At 38.0% G+C, this 21166-nt stretch overlaps 2 long non-coding RNA genes across 2 annotated transcripts; both read left to right on the forward strand.

Moving 5' to 3' along the window:
• Positions 1–1757: 1757 nt before the first annotated feature.
• On the forward strand, positions 1758–3986 carry LOC119693821. Its single transcript, XR_005254664.2, has 2 exons — positions 1758–3167; positions 3510–3986. It is a non-coding gene; the product is annotated as an uncharacterized LOC119693821 (long non-coding RNA).
• Positions 3987–15700: 11714 nt separating this feature from the next.
• LOC125490952 lies at positions 15701–17024 on the forward strand. The gene is made up of 3 exons (XR_007267994.1): positions 15701–15760; positions 15987–16220; positions 16303–17024. It is a non-coding gene; the product is annotated as an uncharacterized LOC125490952 (long non-coding RNA).
• The last annotated feature ends 4142 nt before the right edge of the window (positions 17025–21166 follow it).

Below are 21166 nucleotides of genomic sequence, written 5' to 3' on the forward strand. Positions count from 1 at the left end.
CCTACATAAATCGCAAACTTGAGGTAAGAATCAAGAATCTTTATTTTTGGCTACGTAATGTACATACTTCGTACTGCATCAAATTTTCCTAATTAAATTTCAACCTTAGTTCATAATACACAAAGTCCATTGTACATTAAGAAAATTTGACTATAAGTGGTAGCACTGGTAGCCTAATGTGCTTTGTCCGTAGGTAGGTAATCCATCCTTTGCGGGACGGGAATTTTTTGCTCGATTTGGCAGGGGCACGACCGTGCGCCTATATTTACTTGGTGGGGGCACTGCCGTGCCCCTAGATATGTGATTGTGAAATTATTTAAGCAGTTATGTACCTATCTAGAAAACTGGACAAAAATTGAAAAATTTTACTCAAGTTGGCGGAGGCACTACCGTGCCACCAAATATTTTAGTTTTTCCTTGATTCATACACCAAACACTACTTATATTCCAAATTTGAAGCTTCTAGGTCTGCTAGAAGTGCCTTAGAATTTTTATGATTGGTGAGTCAGTCAGTGAGTGACAAAATTAAGAAAATTGAATGAAATTTGAAATATACCGTGTCTTTACAATGCCTGAATGGTTAGTGAAAATTCAGTCTTCTAGTTTTATCCACAACGAAGTTACAGGGGGTCGAAAATGGCCTGAAATGCTTCGAGAAAAGGATGGTACGGCCGTGCCGCTTTTTTGCTCGACTTGGTGGGGGCACTGCCGTGCCCCCAGATTTATTTATTTTTGGAATTTGTCAGACTTAAGTAGGTATCGTGGAATTCAATCCATTCTTGGTAGCGACGAGAAAAGCTAGGTAGCTGTATTATTGGAAGTTTAATATGACCTCTGCCCACCTGAGACAACAGTCATATCCTGAAACTGTCGAGGTGCGAACGCCCTCTGCAGACCCGTTGTCAACAACCTCTCGGGCAGCAGCAACCGCACGGTAGTACTCGGCTTTGAATTACTCGCGCTCCTTGTACTGTTTGTCTGGAATCAGAGAAAAGTTTTCTAAATCACACTGTATTGATCATACTCTGTATACATCTCTTCGATTTTAGACAATCGATCAGTAAGCTCTGTTTTTTGTAAATGACTTAAAGATGGAGCACTATTTATGATTTCTAAGACCCCCCACAGACTGCAGACTTTTAGTCGGCCGATAGTTTGGTCGGGCTCTTAATCAGTAGGGAGATGTATGGTAGTGCGTACATTCAACAATTATGTATCGGCCAATACTCCATACTGATTAAGAGCCCGACCAAACTATCAGCCAACTAAAAGTCTGCAGTCTGCGGTGGGTCTTAATATGATTTAAATTGAGTAAGCTTTGCTTTGCATGATCCCTTTTTCTTAATCAATGACTTCATTTCAGTGTCAGTCATGATTATAAGCCTTAGCTGAAAATGTAAATTGAATGGTTATGCAATGCAATTAAAGTTAGGTAGGTATGTTGCAACAAAGTAGGAAGATAGCAAAAAAGAAACGATACTTAAATTTTATGCATAAAACAGCTGTGATGAATTGATAACAGTTCTTGATCGGTGACTGCTAACTGATATGTATAGCTAGTGATAGTGTAAGCGCTGTGCTGGCAGTGCTGGCTTCTCTTGTTGTGCTGCATAGCAACAACAATGACTGGAATGCGATAAGCGAACAGGTTAGTACCTAGGTATGGTTATGTTTTTGTTAATGGGCAATGCAAGTTTTAAGAATAATATATTATTTTATTAAAACCTTTGTTGTTTACAAGTTGGATAATAGTATAATACCTTAGTAAGTAGGTATAGGTATGATAAGATTAATGTTGATTATGTAGATAATAAATAGTACTGACCAAAATAATTGTACAGTTTAGATATTAAGGTTAATATTGGGTAAATGCCTTTTTATTACCGTAAAGATGCTTTATTTTTGTAGATATTTTAATGATATGTAAGTGGATGTTGGTAGAAATAGCAAGGAAAGGCCTGGATTATGGAATTGGAATGAACTCACGGTAATCTCTGGTTGTTGTAGTTGCTTAGTTTGGTGATATCATGGCTTGTGTACATAATTTCTTTGATGATGGCTTTCCTTTGCCTGAGGTGGTTGAAAACACTGTGTGACTCTGACGTGGATGGGCTCGATGCGGAGATTGTATGATTCCCGTAGCTTGCCACTTATGCCCACGCAGGATTGAATGCCTTTTGGTTGATATTACTGTGACACTGACGTGGATGGGCGCGGTGCGGAGGTTGTAGGATTCCCGTAACTTTGCCACTTAAGCCCACGCAGGATTTAATGCTTGAAATAAATGCAGATTGTAGGTGCTGCTTTGAGTTGATGATTGATGCAGATTATAGGTGCTGCTGTAGAATGCAGATTATAGGTGCTGCTGTAGAATTCCTCTCCTTTGGTGGATTTGTTTGACCGCAAGGTAACCTCCGTTGCCGGCGTAGGCGCAAGTTGAATCCGGTTCGACAGGAACAATGTTACGGCGGCTATATTGGTCGGGATCCTTTGGTCAGGTTCAATAAAAACAGCTTAGTCTTCACTTATGTGCGTGTATTGACTTTAATTGATGATTAAAATAGATTATTTTTGCGTGAAGCGCTGTTCGAGGTAAAAAGTTAAAGAAGAATATGGCGGCTGCCAGAGACAATTGAAAACACAGACGATGACGTTTGGTTTCTGCTATCGCCGATCTCGCATGCTCAGAATACTCCGTACGTTGCGTTTCGTTTCTTCATCAAGGTACAGTAAGGGGCAGAGAAACCTGACCCCCGTCAGCTAGTCTATTTTCTATCTCGGGTGTCATGGATTCGCGATTTCCAACCGTATAAATCTATTATGGATTTCTAACCGTCTTTTGGCATCGGCTATCTCGGTCATGATCACTAAACGAATAGTGGGTATGAGATTTATCGATACACTAGAGGTTGCAAAAAGTTTGTGAAAATATTCTGTGATTTGGTTAGCCGACTAAATGAAAAAGTCATTTCACTTCAAACTACGACTACTGCATTTATCAAATCTTTAATTTGCCGCATTATTTAGAAAAATGGCGATACTGGAAGCTATTGTCAAATGATTGTCAAAACAAACTGCAAGGAACCATCCAAAACAGAGATTGATTTTGGTGTGTGTTTTTTTATAATTACCTGACTCCTGTGTTTTAATTGTTCATTATATCTAAGGTAAGTACATAATTAACGTATTACTATAAAAATTTTAAACTTAGTCATACACAGAACGAAATATGGGAAATTTTTACAAAGTCGTGAAAAATTATCATTTATTGTACTTAATAAAAGCATTGACATCAATGATTTCTAGTACTATACGCTAGTAATATAAGTCGATGATTGCGATCTAACACTTGGTACTGGGAACTCAGTTATTAAAAGTAGATTGATCACTGAGCCATTAAATAATCTTCACATTTGTGCAGGTTGTGCTTGTTAGTAATATTTTTGTGAGGCATATCATGTGGCAAGAAAAAGATTGAATAGGACATTAATATTGTGTTTTATTTCCAGGATGGCGCCTTTAAGAAAAGTCTCAGATCGACAAATGGACATTTTGTTGGAGTTCGTTGAAAGACATAAAGAGCTTGCTGTTGGCCGGTACCCACACCCGGCCCACTAGGCATACAATCAGCACGTCGGCTATAGGACAGTGCAGCATTACAATTATATGAATTATATTCAATTGGGTCTGGAGTTACAAAAACTGGTCAAAAATTCTGACGGGCATTCACATGTAAAGTGGCAATGTGCAATGCAGTGCAGAAAAAATATTTTAATAATGATTATAGTAAGACTAGTAGAAGCAAAATGTGATATGTAGTTATGTGATTTAAAATAAAAATAAAAGCCATTAATATAAAATGTGTTTTTTATTACTAAATTATACATATACAGCAAAAATCAGCCTATCAGAGTCAGGTTATTTTAGTTCCTTCAAATTCACAGCCTGGACAAGGTTGGCCCTCATGCGCCCTGCATCTGCATCAGCAGCACCATAAGCCACGCTACCAATATGCTGCACCCGAATGTTATCAGCAGCAGGCAAGTTGTCGTCACTGGTATATTGTGTGCATTTGCTATATTGTGTAGCACACAGCAGGCATTTACTATTTTTGCAGCTTTAGTGGGCTCATAGTGAAGGACACGGTGTGCCAGCAAACATCTCCAGCGTGTTTTAAGGGCCCCAATGCACCGCTCCACAGTATTTCTGACACGGCAGTGTAGATCAGTGTAGTGTTCTTCTGGGGATCTTACAGCTGCATTGAGGATAGGTGTTAACATTCATGGCCGTAGAGCATAACCAGAGTCCCCTGAAACCAATTTTAAAACAACAGTTAGGTACCTATACTTACTGAAAAAAAAACAAATACCTACTGAAATAATTTCCTTCTAACTAATTACTTACTATTTACTAATTATGGAAGACCAAAAATTTCCAAGATTCACAAAACAAACATGAAGGAAATATTATTTTGTTCAAGATCATAAGAACAAGAATACTTCAGCTTCACAATTTAAAAAAAAACGTTATTTTCTACATTCTATGGTGACTCTATGGTTTAAAAGCTACTATTTACTAGTTGCCCAAGACAAGACAGTTGGCCAACCCAAATTAGTACTTATGATTCCAACTATCCGATACATAATACCAATCTCGGGTTTCGATAAAATATTCGCATACAAAATTTTAACAAGATGGCGGCCGGTGGGTATTGAAGCCCATACCAACTATGACGTCATTATTCGACCCCAACCGAACATACAAAATACGAATAGTGTCAAAATTTGCTTTTTGACAGTAAGATCACGGTGAAGAGAGTTATCAACGAGATAGAAAATAGCCCCGCAGAAGCATTGTTACTATGAGAGGGGGGTCAGGTTTCTCTGCACCTGACCGTACTTATACGTTTCTTTAAAGTGGGATTGCAAAACCTACCAAACTACGTAAGTACCGAAGTTCAGCAATTTCGGTAAATAAATAAAATAAAAAAATAAATAAAAAGAAACTTTATTGCACAAAAAACAGTTTAGGTACATACATTTTCCGTTAGGTACACTAATATTACACTATAATTTGTACATGTCTTATTTAAGTTATCTTAGTTAATAAAGTGGTCCCCAAACTAGGCTTTGCCCGTATCTTGGGGTACCATAATTTATGTAGGTAATTAAAAATAGTTTAAAATAAGAAGTTTCAAATAGAAATAGAAATGGGTGCATCTCTAAAACAATTTAAACTAAAACATTTTAACAAAAATAAAAATAAATTATCTCTCTCAAAGAACAACATAACAATATCTTAATCTAAAATACTTTCTGTGGTGAAATAATCGAACTGTAGGAGACAATCTTTTAATTTAATTTTAGCCTCACGAACAGACATATCTTTCATATTGCAGTAGTGTAACATACCATTATATATATGTGATCTTATATAAGCTCCAAACCTTTGACCAAAGGAAGTGTTAACGTAAAGAGATGGCATTTTGAACACACGTTTTTTGCATAATTGATCGTAGAGATCAGAAGTTAGTAATTTTTTGTGGGTGGAGAGACAGAGCCTGAGAATGAATAGTTGGCGGATGGTTAGGACTTTAGCTTCTTTGTAAAGAGTTTGGGTAGGGAATCTGAATTTTTTCTTGTGCATAACTTTTAAAACACATCTTTGAGCTCTTTCTGGAATAATTAGGGTAGTTTTTGCTGCACTGCCCCAAACTGAAATACAGTACGAGGCAATGGATTGGCATATGGCAACGTAGATCCTTGTAAGAAGAAAGGGTTCGGCTGAATTACGGAGTTTTTTTAGTATAGCTGCAGTTTTTCTTATTCGATTTGCCAGACTGAGCGTATGCTCCTTGAAATTGAGATTTTGATCTAATATCACTCCGAGGTACTTAATAGAATTAGTTCTATCGATAGACTGACAGTTACAATCTAGGATTTGTGTGAGTTTGCAAGTATGAATTTTTATATGATTTGGAATATTAGGTTGGGTTGCGGCAGTTTTATGGAAGCATAAGTATTTGGTTTTTTTGTGGTTTATAGTTAGTAAGTTTTTTGCTAGCCAATCGTTAATAGCCACCATTCCCATTTCGGTATTGTTATGTGTATCTTCCCAATTTCGGCCCTTGAAAAGAATAGCGGTATCGTCGGCATAACATATTATCTCTGCATTTATCATATTATTATTAAGGTCATGGATGTCATTCATATACAAGAGAAAGAGAGTGGGGCCAAGTATACTTCCCTGAGGGACGCCGTAATTGACAGGCAGGGTTGCACTTTTTACTGATTCAATTTTTATAAGTTGTTCTCTATCAGTGAGGTAACTTTTGAACCAATCATGTGAAAGGCCTCTGATACCAAAGTACTGGAGCTTCTTAAGTAGTATTTTTGTTGACACGGTATCAAAGGCCTTTGCCAGATCGAGGAACACACCAATACAAGAGTTTCCACTGTCCAGTTACGTTGCAACAAGTTCAGAAAGGAGTATGACTGCGTCTTCGGTGGATTTATTATGTCGAAATCCGAACTGCCGTGGGGATAAAAGCCCATGGGATTCCACGAACTTCACCAGGCGTTTATTAACCACTTTTTCCAGTAATTTAGAGATTACGCTAAGTAAAGAGATTGGTCGATAATTTTCGGGTGCATTTCTCGTGCCATCTTTAAATATTGGGGTAATTGCCGATATTTTCCATGCTGTAGGGAAAACACCGTAGCCAATGCTTAGGTTAAATATATGGGCTAGGGGTTCTGCTATTGCGTTTTTAATTGTTTTTAATAGGAGTGGAGTGATACCATCCAAGCCGGGGGCACTACCAGTTTTTAAATTATTTATTATACTAATGATTTCATGAGGATCTGTAGGCTCTAAAAATAAGGATTCAGTGGATTCTTTACCTTTCATGTTAGTAGCAAGTTCATCCTCTGTGGTATTTGTTTTTCTAATTATTTCGCGGGCAAGGTTTTGTCCTACTGATGCAAAGTATCTGTTTGTAATATTGAGAGATTCAACCGGGTCATTATACAATACAATACAATACAATACTCTTTATTTGCACCAAAATAGAACATACAAAAAAATAACTTAAAAATAAAAACAGTACAAAAAGGCGGCCTTATTGCTTATAGCAATCTCTACCAGACAACCTTATGTATAGTAGGGAGATCTGTGGCATTATTATTTTTAGTTTTGAAGTTGCAGATATTTTTTATGGACTTCCAAAGCATCTTAGAGTTTTTTAGGTAGTTCGGTAAGAACCTAATTATGAAAAAATAAACCGGCCAAGTGCGAGTCGGGCTCGCGCACAAAGGGTTCCGTAGCAGCAAATAGTTAAATCAACCTATCTCAAAAACTATAAGAGATACTTTGATCAAACCAAAAATCGTTGAAAGAGTTAATTAGCATGCATCACCTCTATTTTTTTTAGAATTTTATACCCCGTAGTTATAAAAATAGAGGGGGGGGGACATACTTTTTACGACTTTGAGAGCTGATATCTCAAAAACCGTTCACTTTAAGAAAAATGTTTTTTAGAAAACTTTATATCATTTTAAAAGACCTTTCCATTGATATGTACATCGGGTATGTACATCGAAAAAAAAATTTCATCCCTCAGTTACATGTATGGGGGGCCCCACCCCCAATTCTTTTTTTTACTATTTAGTGTCATATTTTTGTAGCGGTTCATACAACACATATTCCCATCAAATTTCATCACTGTAGTACTTATAGTTTCCGAGTAAATCGGCTGTGACAGACGGACAGACGGACAGACGGACAGACGGACATGACGAAACTATAAGGGTTCCGTTTTTGCCATTTTGGCTACGGAACCCTAAAAATATTCAGCTCATCCCTACTTTCAATAGTAGGTACAGTGGCCTGCGCCTAAAAGTATGCAGGCACGGTCCGCACAGTGATGCTATCTAGTAAAAAGATTGTAACTACAACGTATTGGACGTGTGTTTTGATGAGTGCATGTTGTTGTTCTATAAGAGAGTGTTTGAGCAGTACGATATTGTTTGTATTCGCTGTTTTTACTACTGTGTATATTAGGTAGTTAATTTCATACAATTTCATTATGATATCGATTAATTTGAGTCAATCCCTAGCGTAAGTACATGTAAAATAAGTTGAAAAAAAATATATCCACTAAAATCACGTAAATTATTAACAAATGGACTTCCACATACACAAAATATGAAAGTAAACAACAGCATTGGCATTATTTTATATTTAATCCTAACTAATATTATAAATGCGAAAGTCACTGTCTGACTCTCCTACTATAGAATAGATTACATATATTAGGTTTTGTATTTATTTCAGACAACTGAAAAACTTTAATACCGCGATGTAGAATTTCATATTAATTGGCCTCGGTTCCATACAAGCTCTCTGTATTGCGCTTTTAGTGCCATCTGTTGGTTATATCCGGAACTGTCTGTCTGTCTGTCTGTCTGTTACTCTTTCACGCCAAAACTACTGAACGGATTTGAATGAAATTTGGTATACATATGGTCTAGACCCTGAGAAAGAACATAGGCTACTTTTTATTGCGAAACGGAGGTTGTAAGGGGTTAAAAGGGGGGGTTAAAAGTTGTATGCGAATGCTTAATTTTAAAAGATAAAAATCTGGCGTAGTGGTTAGTGACCCTGACTGCTATGCCGAAGGCCCCGGGTTCGATTCCCGGCCGGGGTAGATCTTTTTTTAAATAAACTTTATATTTAAGCACTTGATGAGCAATAATTAAACATTTTGTTCTAGCGTTTTTGAAACTTCGATCTGTGAGTGGATGAAATAGGGGTTCATATTTTGTATGAAGTTCGTCAAGTTGATATTTTGTATTGAGGCACTACATAATCACAAAAAAAATAATAATTAGCATTTAAAAAAAACCCAGTGTGGGGGTGTAATATAGGGGTTGAAAGTTTTATGGGTGTTGAGTTTTAGAAGTTTAATTTATATAGTAGCTATGTCCGCTCCTAGATGGCGTTGTCGGATCGGATATAGATCGCGGTATGGTTTGATTTTAGCTAATAATGTACTTATAGTTTGTATGTATTTGCAGTAAGAATTTAAGGTCCTCGAAAACAACCCAATAAACGACTGTACTTTTCAATACGAGGTTTCATTCATTGATTCATTGTCATTTGGTTCTTATGCGTCATTTTTGAAGATAAAACCATGAAACTTATTACGTAGGTGTTTTAGGAAAAATGTGCAGAGATTTTCTATACGGAATTCCCATGACTGACACGCACAGGCTAAACGTAGCGTAGGCACTTGAAATTTGGAAGGGACGTAGCTTAGGTATTAGGCATTAACTTAGGCTGTTTTTAACAGCATGCGGATTTGATCACGCACGCGGGATTTCCCCGCACGCGTTCATACAAGTATTCATTGAAAATGGCGTGCTATCCCACGTGCGTGATGAAATCTGCATGCTGTTAAAACAGCCGTAAAGCTTAGTTACAATAGGATATTGCAAGATACCTAGATGTTTTCAATCTAACATGTCTGCACACCTTAGTAAAGTTATGTGTTATATGTTTTGAAAAATGGGAGTTAAAGTGAAAAAAAAATAAGTAGTATGAAAAAAACCAAAACTGCATAAGTTAGATGCTTGAAATTAAACATTTATAAATTACTATTCTGCCATTGCTATACAAGTCTTTGCTCAATGAAGTCATGAAAATCATTTTTTAACCGACTTCAAAAAAAGGAGGAGGTTCTCAATTCGTCGGGATCTTTTTTTTTTTTTTTTATATTTTTTTTTATGTATGTTCACCGATTACTCCGCCGTTTATGAACCGATTTTGAAAATTCTTTTTTTGTTGTATTGGGTTGAGCTCCCAGGTGGTCCCATTTTTTTTTCAGAATTTTATCTCACCCCCAAGGGTGGGTAAAGGGGTAAAAACAGGGTATGAATTTCCATTTTGGGCACATATTAACCGATTCTAATGAAATTAAGAACGTAAATATATGTAGTTCTTATAACAAAAAAATATGATGGTGACCTTGAGCTGATCTGATGATGGAAACGGAAGGCAGTCAGGGGAACTCCTCAACGGTATATAGCAACTACTTCGTGTTTAGGCTTGAATGATTCGTATTGATTAGTAGGACTTTTTGGTATCATTTGCACCTTACTTTTGATTGAAAATTATTACAAATAAACTAAAAACTATTAAATTAAATAATAATTAAAAAAATAAAAAAACCGACTTCAAAAAACCACTAAAATGTAAGAAATAATTTAAGGTTTACACAAATTCTACTCGTATGAGACAGTACAAATATACCTAAGCAGGAACTGTTCTTTTTTGAAGTTGGTGCCATATTTCTTCAGATTACTTTGTCACCGCACCAACATCAAAAAAGAACAGTTCCTGCTTAGGTATATTTGTACTGTCTCATACGAGTAGAATTTGTGTAAACCTTAAATTATTTCTTACATTTTAGTGGTTTTTTGAAGTCGGTTTTTTTATTTTTTTAATTATAGTCAAGTATCTTCGTACTTATTTGTCAACTTTCATCTAATTTAATACCACCATGGCATGTTATTGGGTAGGTAGTTCGGGAGTCGTCCACGGCAAAATAATTTTAAGGCGAAGCGAAGCTCGCGGGCAACAGCTAGTACAGGATAAAAGACAAATTTTAACCAAAAATAAACGCGTCATGGCAGTGATGGCGATTTTGGTATTTACCTGTAAAATGTTCAATTTTCAGGATTATTTGTATGATTCACGCCACAATCACTCGCAGAAGATGTTACTATTGTTGAATACAATTAGATTTACTGAAAATAAACCACGATGTATACGAAAAAAATCTAAATACAAGGCGGGCGAGATAACTAGACACCTGGGTTAAATGACATTTGTCTTTAGTACTGAGTGCAAAAAAACTAATATCGATATTACCAAAAATATTTCATTTCTTCCTCTTTGCTATCAGTATTTTTATAATTAAACTCGGCTAGAAAAATAATGAACCTCGCCATACTGCGCAGTTTTAATGGAAATAATTTTCTTAAGAAAATTGTTGCGAGAACGTAAACATATAATGGCACCACTACACGTCTGCGGATGCATCTGCAGACAAATCACTACAAGCAACCTCACATCTGTTGATCGGTCAGTCTGAGTTCAATATCGGCAGACGCTACTCGCAAACATAGACATCGCATCGCAAATAAAATTTATAAATATTTGTTTATATAAGTATTGAAGTTGATACCTACCTACTTGTTAAAGTAGTAACAAAAAAGTATGCGATAAAAAAATATTTATTGTTAATCGTCTGATAATTCTTCGATAAAATTGCGACAGACTTATGCTGACGCTACAAAAGGACGAGAGCGGGGCCTCGCGCGGGGAAGCGGGGGAGGGGTAGATTTTTGGGCCTGCCCCCGTATTTTGTAACTTTTTGAGAGTTAGCAAGCGGTGATAATTGGTATCAACTTAGAGACTTATTAACCGAAAACACCAAAAATCTTAGTGAAAGAAATATGCAAGAAGCCTACCAATGTATCCTTACATTCAACATAAACGTTTGTGAAATCAGATAAGTCAGTAAAAAGTTATTAATTAATAATGCTCTAAGTTGTCAGCCATTTTATACCAACCAACCCCACGCGGAGTTACATAATACGGGGGCAGGTGTCTAGAAACTTTGCGCGGGTTGTACTAAGGGATTGTTTTTCCGCGTGCCGATTTGTGACGCCCTGTCATTCAAAACCAGTCACAGTTTCATTGGATTCGCTATCCTTTTCTATCTTGCCAAATTTTCATAAAGCAAAGTTTACACGAAGCCAGTAATGCTGGCGCCAGTCACTGGCTAGAAAAATAGACGGTCGCTCTATTCTCGCCAGCGTTGGCAGCCAGCGCTGGCTTGGCTTGAAAAACTGTTTACACAAGGCCAAAACTAAGCCAGCACTGGCTGCCAGTCTTATTGGCAGCCAGTGTTGGCTCCGTGTAAACTATGCTTAAGGGATTTTCTTCTCCCTCGCTCGCTTTGTTGGTCAATACGCCAGTATATACTAAGTCTATGGCAGCGAGCATAGGATTCGATACTATTTTCGAATCTACACGAAGGGTCACTTTTTAACCGACTTCAAAAAAAGGAGGAGGTTCTCAATTCGTCGGGATCTTTTTTTTTATGTATGTTCACCGATTACTCCGCCGTTTATGAACCGATTTTGAAAATTCTTTTTTTGTTTGTATTGGGTTGAGCTCCCAGGTGGTCCCATTTTTTTTTCAGAATTTTATCTCACCCCCAAAAAAAGGGTAAAGGGGTAAAAACATGGTATGAATTTCCATTTTGGGCACATGTTAACCGATTCTAATGAAATTAAGAACGTAAATATAGTTCATGTAACAAAACAATATGATGGTGACCTTGAGCTGATCTGATGATGGAAACGGAAGGCAGTCAGGGGAACTCCTCAACGGTATATAGCAACTACTTCGTGTTTAGGCTTGAATGATTCGTATTGATTAGTAGGACTTTTTGGTATCATTTGCACCTTACTTTTGATTGAAAATTTTTAACTACTAAATTAGAAACTAATAACTATAAAATTAAATATTAATAAAAAAAATAAAAAAACCGACTTCAAAAAACCACTAAAATGTAAGAAATAATTAGAGGTTTACACAAATTCTACTCGTATGTGACAGTACAAATATACCTAAGCAGGAACTGTTCTTTTTTGAAGTTGGTGCCATATTTCTTCAGATTACTTTGTCACCGCAAATAGATTAAAAAAAAAAAAAACTTGGTCACGTCTTGATATCATATACTTGAGAAATTCAAATTCTTCGTCAACTGTCGCAGTGGTGTAGCCGCGAACGCACCGTCCACTCAAGACGTTAACTCGAGTTCGATTCTAGGCTCGACGTTTCTTTTGTCATTTTTCTAATGCCTCTGCAGCGTTCACCACCAACGACGCCTCAACCTCAAGGTGATATGGAGTTAAACGAAAAATCAGACGAATCAAAAATTGCTAACAGCGACACGCTTGATACTGCATCAACCCCGTTTGACCGTGTGTGTTGTGTGAGGTTAAACGTGATTACGTGTAACGATTAAACGTGATTACGCGGATTGATAAGTTTTTTTTCAGGCTTCTGAAAAAAAAAACCTGATTTTATTTATCTATTCATGATACACATTAATATTATGCAATAACATTGATATGTAAAATCTTGATACTCCACTATCAGAACTGATACTACACTTATGTAGCAGAGAGCGGAGCGCGCGACGTGCGAGTTGAAATTCAAATGTTGTGCGCTTCTGTAATCTGTGTGTGGTGTTTTTCGATGTTGTTATGTCGAGGCGCGTGTTAGATTTTAAAGTGCAATTGAAAAATACCTTTATGTTTTCTAAAAATCATTTAATTATGTATTAATAATATACATGTGCAAAATAGCAATAATCAGATGAATACTAAATTTATTTATAAAGATTGTGTAGTATCATGACATCCGCAGCAACAAGGTACCATGACAGTATAATTACATCGACAACTGGTGTCGTGACATCCGTAATAATAAGGTATCATGACGGTATCATGACATTACCATGACAATGTGTTTAAATTTAATTTATTAACTACAAATAATTGTTTTAAAATAAAGTTTAGAATATAATAATTAATTATAAGAATTATTATCAGGAATGTTAATCCATATCCTAATTTTAACTATAAACAGTAACTGTAGTGTTTCGATACTTCCCTTTTGAATAACTTGTTGTTGTGTAGTAGTGTCATTGCGGTGGGGAATCTGCCTTTAAATAGCTTCGCTGCAAAGCGAAGCGGGTTGATTTTTCAAATGAACTTTGGACGGATCAGATCTCCACTGCAGTGATACATATATTAGTGATGGTGTTGGTGAAAATAATTGTGAAACAATAAAAGATAAGTACTTGTGCCTTTATTTATTAAGTTAGCTTATGTAACCTTCCTCATACTGTTGCATTGTTGAATAAATGTGAAATAAAATCAGTTATTGTTTTTATGAACTATGATTTCTTTTTGTTGACCAAAACTACCTGTCCCTATAGATTATTAGGTACCCTTATAAATTTTACAGTATATAGCTTAATATATAGAGAATAATCTTACACGCGCGTAAGTTTTTACAACTTCATACTGTGTCTCGTATCGTAAAGAGCGTCGTTGAAGCGCAAATATATATAACTCTTTTGGGTTGTGTTGTGCGTTTTCTGATGTCTCTTTTGTGCGAGTGCTGTGTGTTTGGTGTTAGAAATTTTGCGCTCGATCTGTGATCATATACAAAACGAAAACACACAATATTATGTTACACGTTCAGTGCGCAATGACTCTCTGTATTGAGAGGATAGGTACTAATATACGCGCAGTATGAAAACAAAACACCCGACAAAATGTTTGGGGCTCTCAAGAAAGAGTGTTTCCAAGGTCTCTATCGCTCCGGGCGAAATCGATCATGTTCACGAGTATTGTCGACAGATATTAATATTTGAAGACTTGTCTCGGTCGAACGTTCATTATAAGGGCGTCTTTGTACGTCACAATGGCTGCGTGTATGTCGGCTGACAGTGCGGTATTAGTTTATCGCGTCATGCTGGACACGTATGTCTCAGAAACTCAACGCTGTGATGTTGTGATACGATGATTGCCAGCGGCGTCGTAGTGGGTCTCGACCCCATGCGACGCTCGCGGGGCGCACGCACGCTCAGTCGCTTACACTGTCAACTCATTGGGAGAGTGTGTGTCGCCGCAAACGCATTTATTTGTGTTTACGCGACAGCTCCCTGGTTGATCCTGCCAGTAGTTATATGCTTGTCTCAAAGATTAAGCCATGCATGTCTCAGTGCAAGCCGTATTAAGGCGATATCGCGAATGGCTCAATATATATTAGTTTTGGTTCCTTAGATCTTACTCAGTTACTTGGATAACTGTGGTAATTCTAGAGCTAATACATGCAATCAGAACTCTGACCAGTGATGGAATGAGTGCTTTTATTAGATCAAAACCAATCGACGGAGGGCCTCGCTTCCGAAGTCGTTCATTTTGAAAGAAAGAAAGAAAGAAAGAAAATTTATTTATTTCTTACACACACAGAAACAACACATACATTTAGAAGAAAAGGTTAAAAAGTAAACAAAAAAAATAAGTTATTAAAAGCATGTATGTTGCTTCTCGGTGCTGAAATGGGTTCTAGTTCAGCTTGATGCTATGGCAGGTATGCTAAACCACACCATAGCGCTGGTTTTCAACTAGAACCCTTGGGTGAAGTCACGGACTGACTTGACTGACTGACTCAAAAAAACATAACATAAAAAAATGACAAACAGAATAAAAAACAGTAACATATACTTATATGCTTAAACAAAGCGTCTCGGTTGTCGTGACGAAACCATAAAACTTAAAATTGGGTCAAAGGGGTACGGGCGGGGGAAGGGAGGGCAAGCGCGCCTCTGCCTCGCGGCGCGTCGAGCCTTTTTCAGTCTGAAAATGTCGCCCACGGCCGGAGCACGTCCGTGCGGCCAGCGCCCCACCCCCCGCGGAGCCCCGAAGCGCCCGCGCAACCTGTTTTTCAACTTTGCCACTGGTAAACAATGTGTGCAACAAGTAGTTAATACACTTGTTTTGCGTGTAATAGTGATGCAGACATTATTAGTAGTAGTTACATACTTTAATTAAACTATGAATTGCTGCGCAGAGCATACACAGAGTACAATTGGAAACTATAAACCATGGTGAGTTATCATTTATATTTTACTTTTTATAATTTAGATTACAAGTTATATAAATTAGATTACAAGTTATTGATAAATTTATTACAAATACTGATTAACTAGCAATTAAAAAGAAACATTCATTCATTATAAGTACATTATATTCATACGTATACCTGGTAGGAAAATTAGGTATAAATGATTTAAAATATTTAAATTGTAATATATTTTCTTTGTTCTCTTTCAGATATTTTGTCAAAGTGCGCTACAACAATTTGACAATTTTTTTGGGTATAAGTACCTATGCTATATAATGGTTTGCGTTGGCTGACTACAACAAAATACCTACATCTTTTCTTTGCCTACCAAGCTTCAAATGGCTTTATACCTACAATGCACGGAGTGCGGCTGCTTTGCAAGGCTTGGAGGTTGTGCTCGTTTGGGACAGCTTTACCTTCTGGCTTATCGTGATAAACATAAAGTTAGTATAAAATTTTATTTAACTTTTGCATAGCAATAAGGTAAATCTTGAGTCTTGTGCTAAAAGTTTTTACTGTTTTTAGGGCACGTATCGGAGGGGGTAAGTTGTTCCAGCACTTACTAGCAGCATACTTGAAGGAACCACGGAATGCTGCTGTTTTGAAGCTTGGCGTCACCAGCATATACGAAGAAGCACGCGTGTTATGCCTGTTGTGAGTACTAGACCAGTCTAATTTAGTATAGAGGTAGTCAGGAGAACGTGTTTTAATAATTTTAAATAATAGGGTTGCAAAATGAAGTTGTCTTCTGGCCTGTAATTTTAACAAATTTGAATTATTGAGGTAAGGGGTAACATGCGCGCGCGGAGCTATGTTGAAGCAAAAACGAGCGCATGCATTTTGCACCCTTTGAATAAGTTTCTGCGTTCGCGCCAGTAGACATGGGCCGTATACTGTGTCTGCATAGTTAAGTTTAGAAAGAATTAATGTTTCGCAAACTTTTATTCTTAGGTCTGTGTTAAGGTAAGGACGAATATTGTAAAGTATTTTGATCTTATAAAAACAATTTCTTATAATGTCTAACAGATGCGACTCAAAACGAAGATGTTGATCAAACTTCACTCCTAAATTGCGTGCTTCTCGCACACGCTCTATACTGTTTCCTTTAATTCTTATATCTGGCTGTAGGTTTTCAATATTTTCAATCTGTTTTTTACTTCCTATTATCATAAATTTTGACTTCACGGGGTTCAGAACCAAAGAGTTCCGTGACGACCAGTCCGCTACGCGGTCTAAATCATCATTTATTTTTTATATAACTGCCTCAAAATTGTCCGGTGAACACGATAAATATAATTGTAAATCATCGGCGTATATATGGTAGTTGCAATTGTTTATGATTTTTGTAATATCGGTACAGTATAGAATAAAAAGTATAGGGCCAAGTATGGAACCTTGCGGAACCCCTCGGTTAACAGGAAAAGGAGAAGACTTCACAGTAATACCATCACTTCTTTTTAGCTCCACTATTTGTGATCTATTAGAGAGGTAGCTCTTAAACCAGCGGACCGTTCCATCATCAAAACCATAGTACGCAAGCTTAGATAGAAGTAGTTCTACATTAATTGCATCGAAGGCTCGCGAGAAATCAAGCAGGACTAGTATAGATCCCTTTCCAGTATCTTGTGCGGTAAGAATTCCATCAACTACATCAAGCAGTGCGGTTGCGGTACTATGCTCCTTGCGAAATCCGGATTGTACAGTAGGCAGTATACTATTAAGTTCTAAGTATTGTGTTACCTGATCGCAAACTGCTCGCTCCAATATCTTTGATAGACAACACAATAAACTGATTGGCCGTAGATCTTTGACTGTATTAGGATTTGTAACTTTAGGGATTGGCCTAACAAGGGCCAACTTCCAAACATTTGGGAAGGTATTGGTCCTAATAGATTCATTTATAATATGAGTTATAATATCTATAATATTTGGAACGCACAAGGTGACCATATTTAAAGCAATTTGGTCTACTCCTTTGGCATTTGATTTGAGGCGTTTTAAGATGAGATGGACTGTATCTGGCTTTATAGGTTTTAGAACAAAATTTGCCAAGCTATATTTGTTCTGTAAAAAGAAACTTATTTCTTCTGAGCTGGCCTCTCCATCACCAGGTACATTTAAAAATGTTCTATTTATATCATCAGCATCTGTAAAATGTGACGGTAGATCATGCTCGGCATGGTTGCGAAGTACAGTTTGCTTCATTTTTTTCCAAAGCAATGCAGGATCTTTTTGTTTGTTTATGTAGTAGTTAAAGTATGCTTGCTTTTCGCTGAATAATGCGTTGTTGACTTGGGATTTTAATTGTTTGTAATATTCTTTGTGAGCGTCTAATTTAGTTTTTTTAAATCGGCGGTGAGCTTCATCTCGGAGTCTCATCATAAGCTTAACATTATCCGTGATCCATGGGTATTTGAATTCTTTTATTTGTACAGTTTTTTCAGGAGCATGTAGATCAAATAAACCATTAATACAGTCGCTGAGAGCTTCGATCATCTTATTTACGTCCTGCAACATTTTAATGCCGTCAAAGTTAATTTCGTTAAGGTCGTTGTTAAAAATTTCTAAGACAATGTCGTTCAGTGGTCTATACTTGACCCATCTTGGAGTCGGTTTATTTTTTTTAATATGAAATTGAACCAAAATCATTGCGTGATTGCCTAGTGTTGGAACATGATCGACCTCCACAGTACGTACTCTGGCGTCAGTACACACAATGTCTATGAGCGTGGATGAAGTGTTTGTAAAGTGCGTCGGTTCTGATATTATTTGTGTAAGACTAAAACTGTGCACAAAGTCACGGAGCTGTCTGTATTTGTCAGTTGTTATATTTAACATATCAATATTAAAATCACCAGCCAGTATAATCTTATCATATTGCGAAAAAGAAGAGATTGATGTGCTTAGTCCGTCCAAAAAAATATTTACATCCTGTACCGGACGTCGATATGCGGTTCCTATTAAGATTTTGACCGAGTTAACCGTGCAACGGAGCCACATTTGTTCTACTGAGGGGGTTGGAGGGTGAGGACATACTCGTACGCTTAACCCTTGTCTCACGTAAAACCCTACCCCTCCTCCTCTGTCGGGGTCGCGGGTGCCGCGAGCGCGACGAGGCCGGGGCAGGTGTCGCAGACGATACCCGGGTATCACGGGGGCCTTGCCTTCCTCTTGAGCACGTAACCAAGTTTCATTAATAGCCATTACGTCCACTTTGTGTCGCTGCATTGCTACAATAAATTCATCATGTTTGGTACCTAGTGATCCCGCATTGAAAAGTCCAACTGAAAAATATTTATCTATCGGCATTTTATATTGTGTAATAAGTATGAAATTATATTGTATAGGTGGTCAAACATAGTACATATTATATAACTATAATGCAAGTCAGCCCGTCTTTCCGCAATTACCACCGAGAAACAGCCACAAAGACACAAAAAGAGTAACATTGTAACAGTAGCAACACAAACATACAAATACAGATACATATAGGCAATAGTAAAACAGGTGATCTCGCTAGTTAACAATAATACATTTAAGGGTGGATTCGTCCAAACATCACGTTACACGAGAATAACTATACCGGAATTAAAATTATACGCGAGTAAATATCTAGGATAAGTACATTTGCATTCTACCAAGTTATACCATGATTAAATTGAATGAACGAGGAACGAAACTGTAATGCAACTAAAATAAAAATAGCTGCGTTTCAAAGCATGCAATAGAAATGACATGCCAACTTAGTTTGAATGGATTATAAAAGTATGAAATTGTTTATGTTTTAATATTTTATTCGCTGTTGTTATTCTGAGACTTTGCCTTTTAACGTACTTTTGTTTATGTTTTGACAGATGTGTTTATATGTCATTATGACGGTTTTCTAATCAGCTGATGTGCTGCCGCCATTACAAAATTACTCTCGGATAAGCTCGTTACACGGTCAATTTTGGCGGTATAACATTTTATTCTTGGGATAAGCTAGTTATCTTGGTTTCAGGTTTGGTAGAATGCAAAATCTGCTTACTCGCGAGTAACTGGTACTTTACTCGTGAGTAAAAAGTTACTCGACGTTGGCCGAATCCGCCCTAAGTCGCATAAATAGCAACAATAGGCATACAGTTCATAGACCGACATATTCAAGACACCAGGGCTGAACCAAAAACCCGTGTCAGGTCTCCCTCTGAACGAATCCAGTGACGAGCTTTGCCTTCCTCCTGCCGGGCATACACCCTTCCCTGCTTCGTCCACACAAAGCGCCAGTGAAGCTGCTTCTTTGCTTCACGTGCCCTGTTGAAGAGAAGCCGGTTGGTTTTGGTCAGCCGGTCGTTGACGTAGAAGGGGCGGGGGGCGGCAGACAGACCTAGGTCGGCGGTGGTGGCTCCGCGGCGGACGCGAGCGCTTTTTATTAGCTCGTCCTTGAGCGCACGCCGCGTCACTCGCACGACGAGAGGCCGAGGCCGCTCCGCCGAGCCGCCCGCCCCCGCGCCCTCCCCGCTCGATGAATCTGGATAACTTTTGCCGATCGCATGGTCCAGTACCGGCGACGCATCTTTAGTTAGTCGGTGAGCCGCCGGTCAAACGGCGGTTCAATATCAAAATCCTATCGCGGTGCTCTTCAGTGAGTGTCGAGATGGGCCGACAATTTTACTTTGAACAAATTAGAGTGCTCAAAGCGGGCTCAAAATGCTGCTTGAATATTTCGTGCATGGAATAATAGAATATGATCTCGGTTCTATTTTGTTGGTTTTCAGAACTCCGAGGTAATGATTAATAGGGATAACTGGGGGCATTCGTATTGCGACGTTAGAGGTGAAATTCTTGGATCGTCGCAAGAAGAACATCAGCGAAAGCATTTGCCAAAGGTGTTTTCATCAATCAAGAACGAAAGTTAGAGGTTCGAAGGCGATTAGATACCGCCCTAGTTCTAACCGTAAATATGTCATCTAGCGATCCGCCGACGTTACTACAATGGCTCGGCGGGCAGCTTCCGGGAAACCAAAGATTTTGGACTCCGGGGGGAGTATGGTTGCAAAGCTGAAACTTAAAGGAATTGACGGAATGGCACCACCAGGAGTGGAGCCTGCGGCTTAATTTTACTCAACACGGGAAATCTCACCAGGCTCGGACACCGGAAGGATTGACAGATTAACAGCTCTTTCTTGATTCGGTGGGTGGTGGTGCATGGCCGTTCTTAGTTGGTGGAGCGATTTGTCTGGTTAATTCCGGTAACGAACGAGACTCTAGCCTGCTAAATAGGCGTCGTCATTTAGGTGTGCGTGGCTTCGGTCGCGCAACTCACTGGCGACGTATTAAAATTCTTCTTAGAGGGACCGGCGGCTTCGAGCCGCACGAGATTGAGCAATAACAGGTCTGTGATGCTCTTAGA

This window comes from Plutella xylostella, chromosome 29 (genome assembly GCF_932276165.1).
Source record: "Plutella xylostella chromosome 29, ilPluXylo3.1, whole genome shotgun sequence".
Lineage (NCBI taxonomy): Eukaryota > Metazoa > Arthropoda > Insecta > Lepidoptera > Plutellidae > Plutella > Plutella xylostella.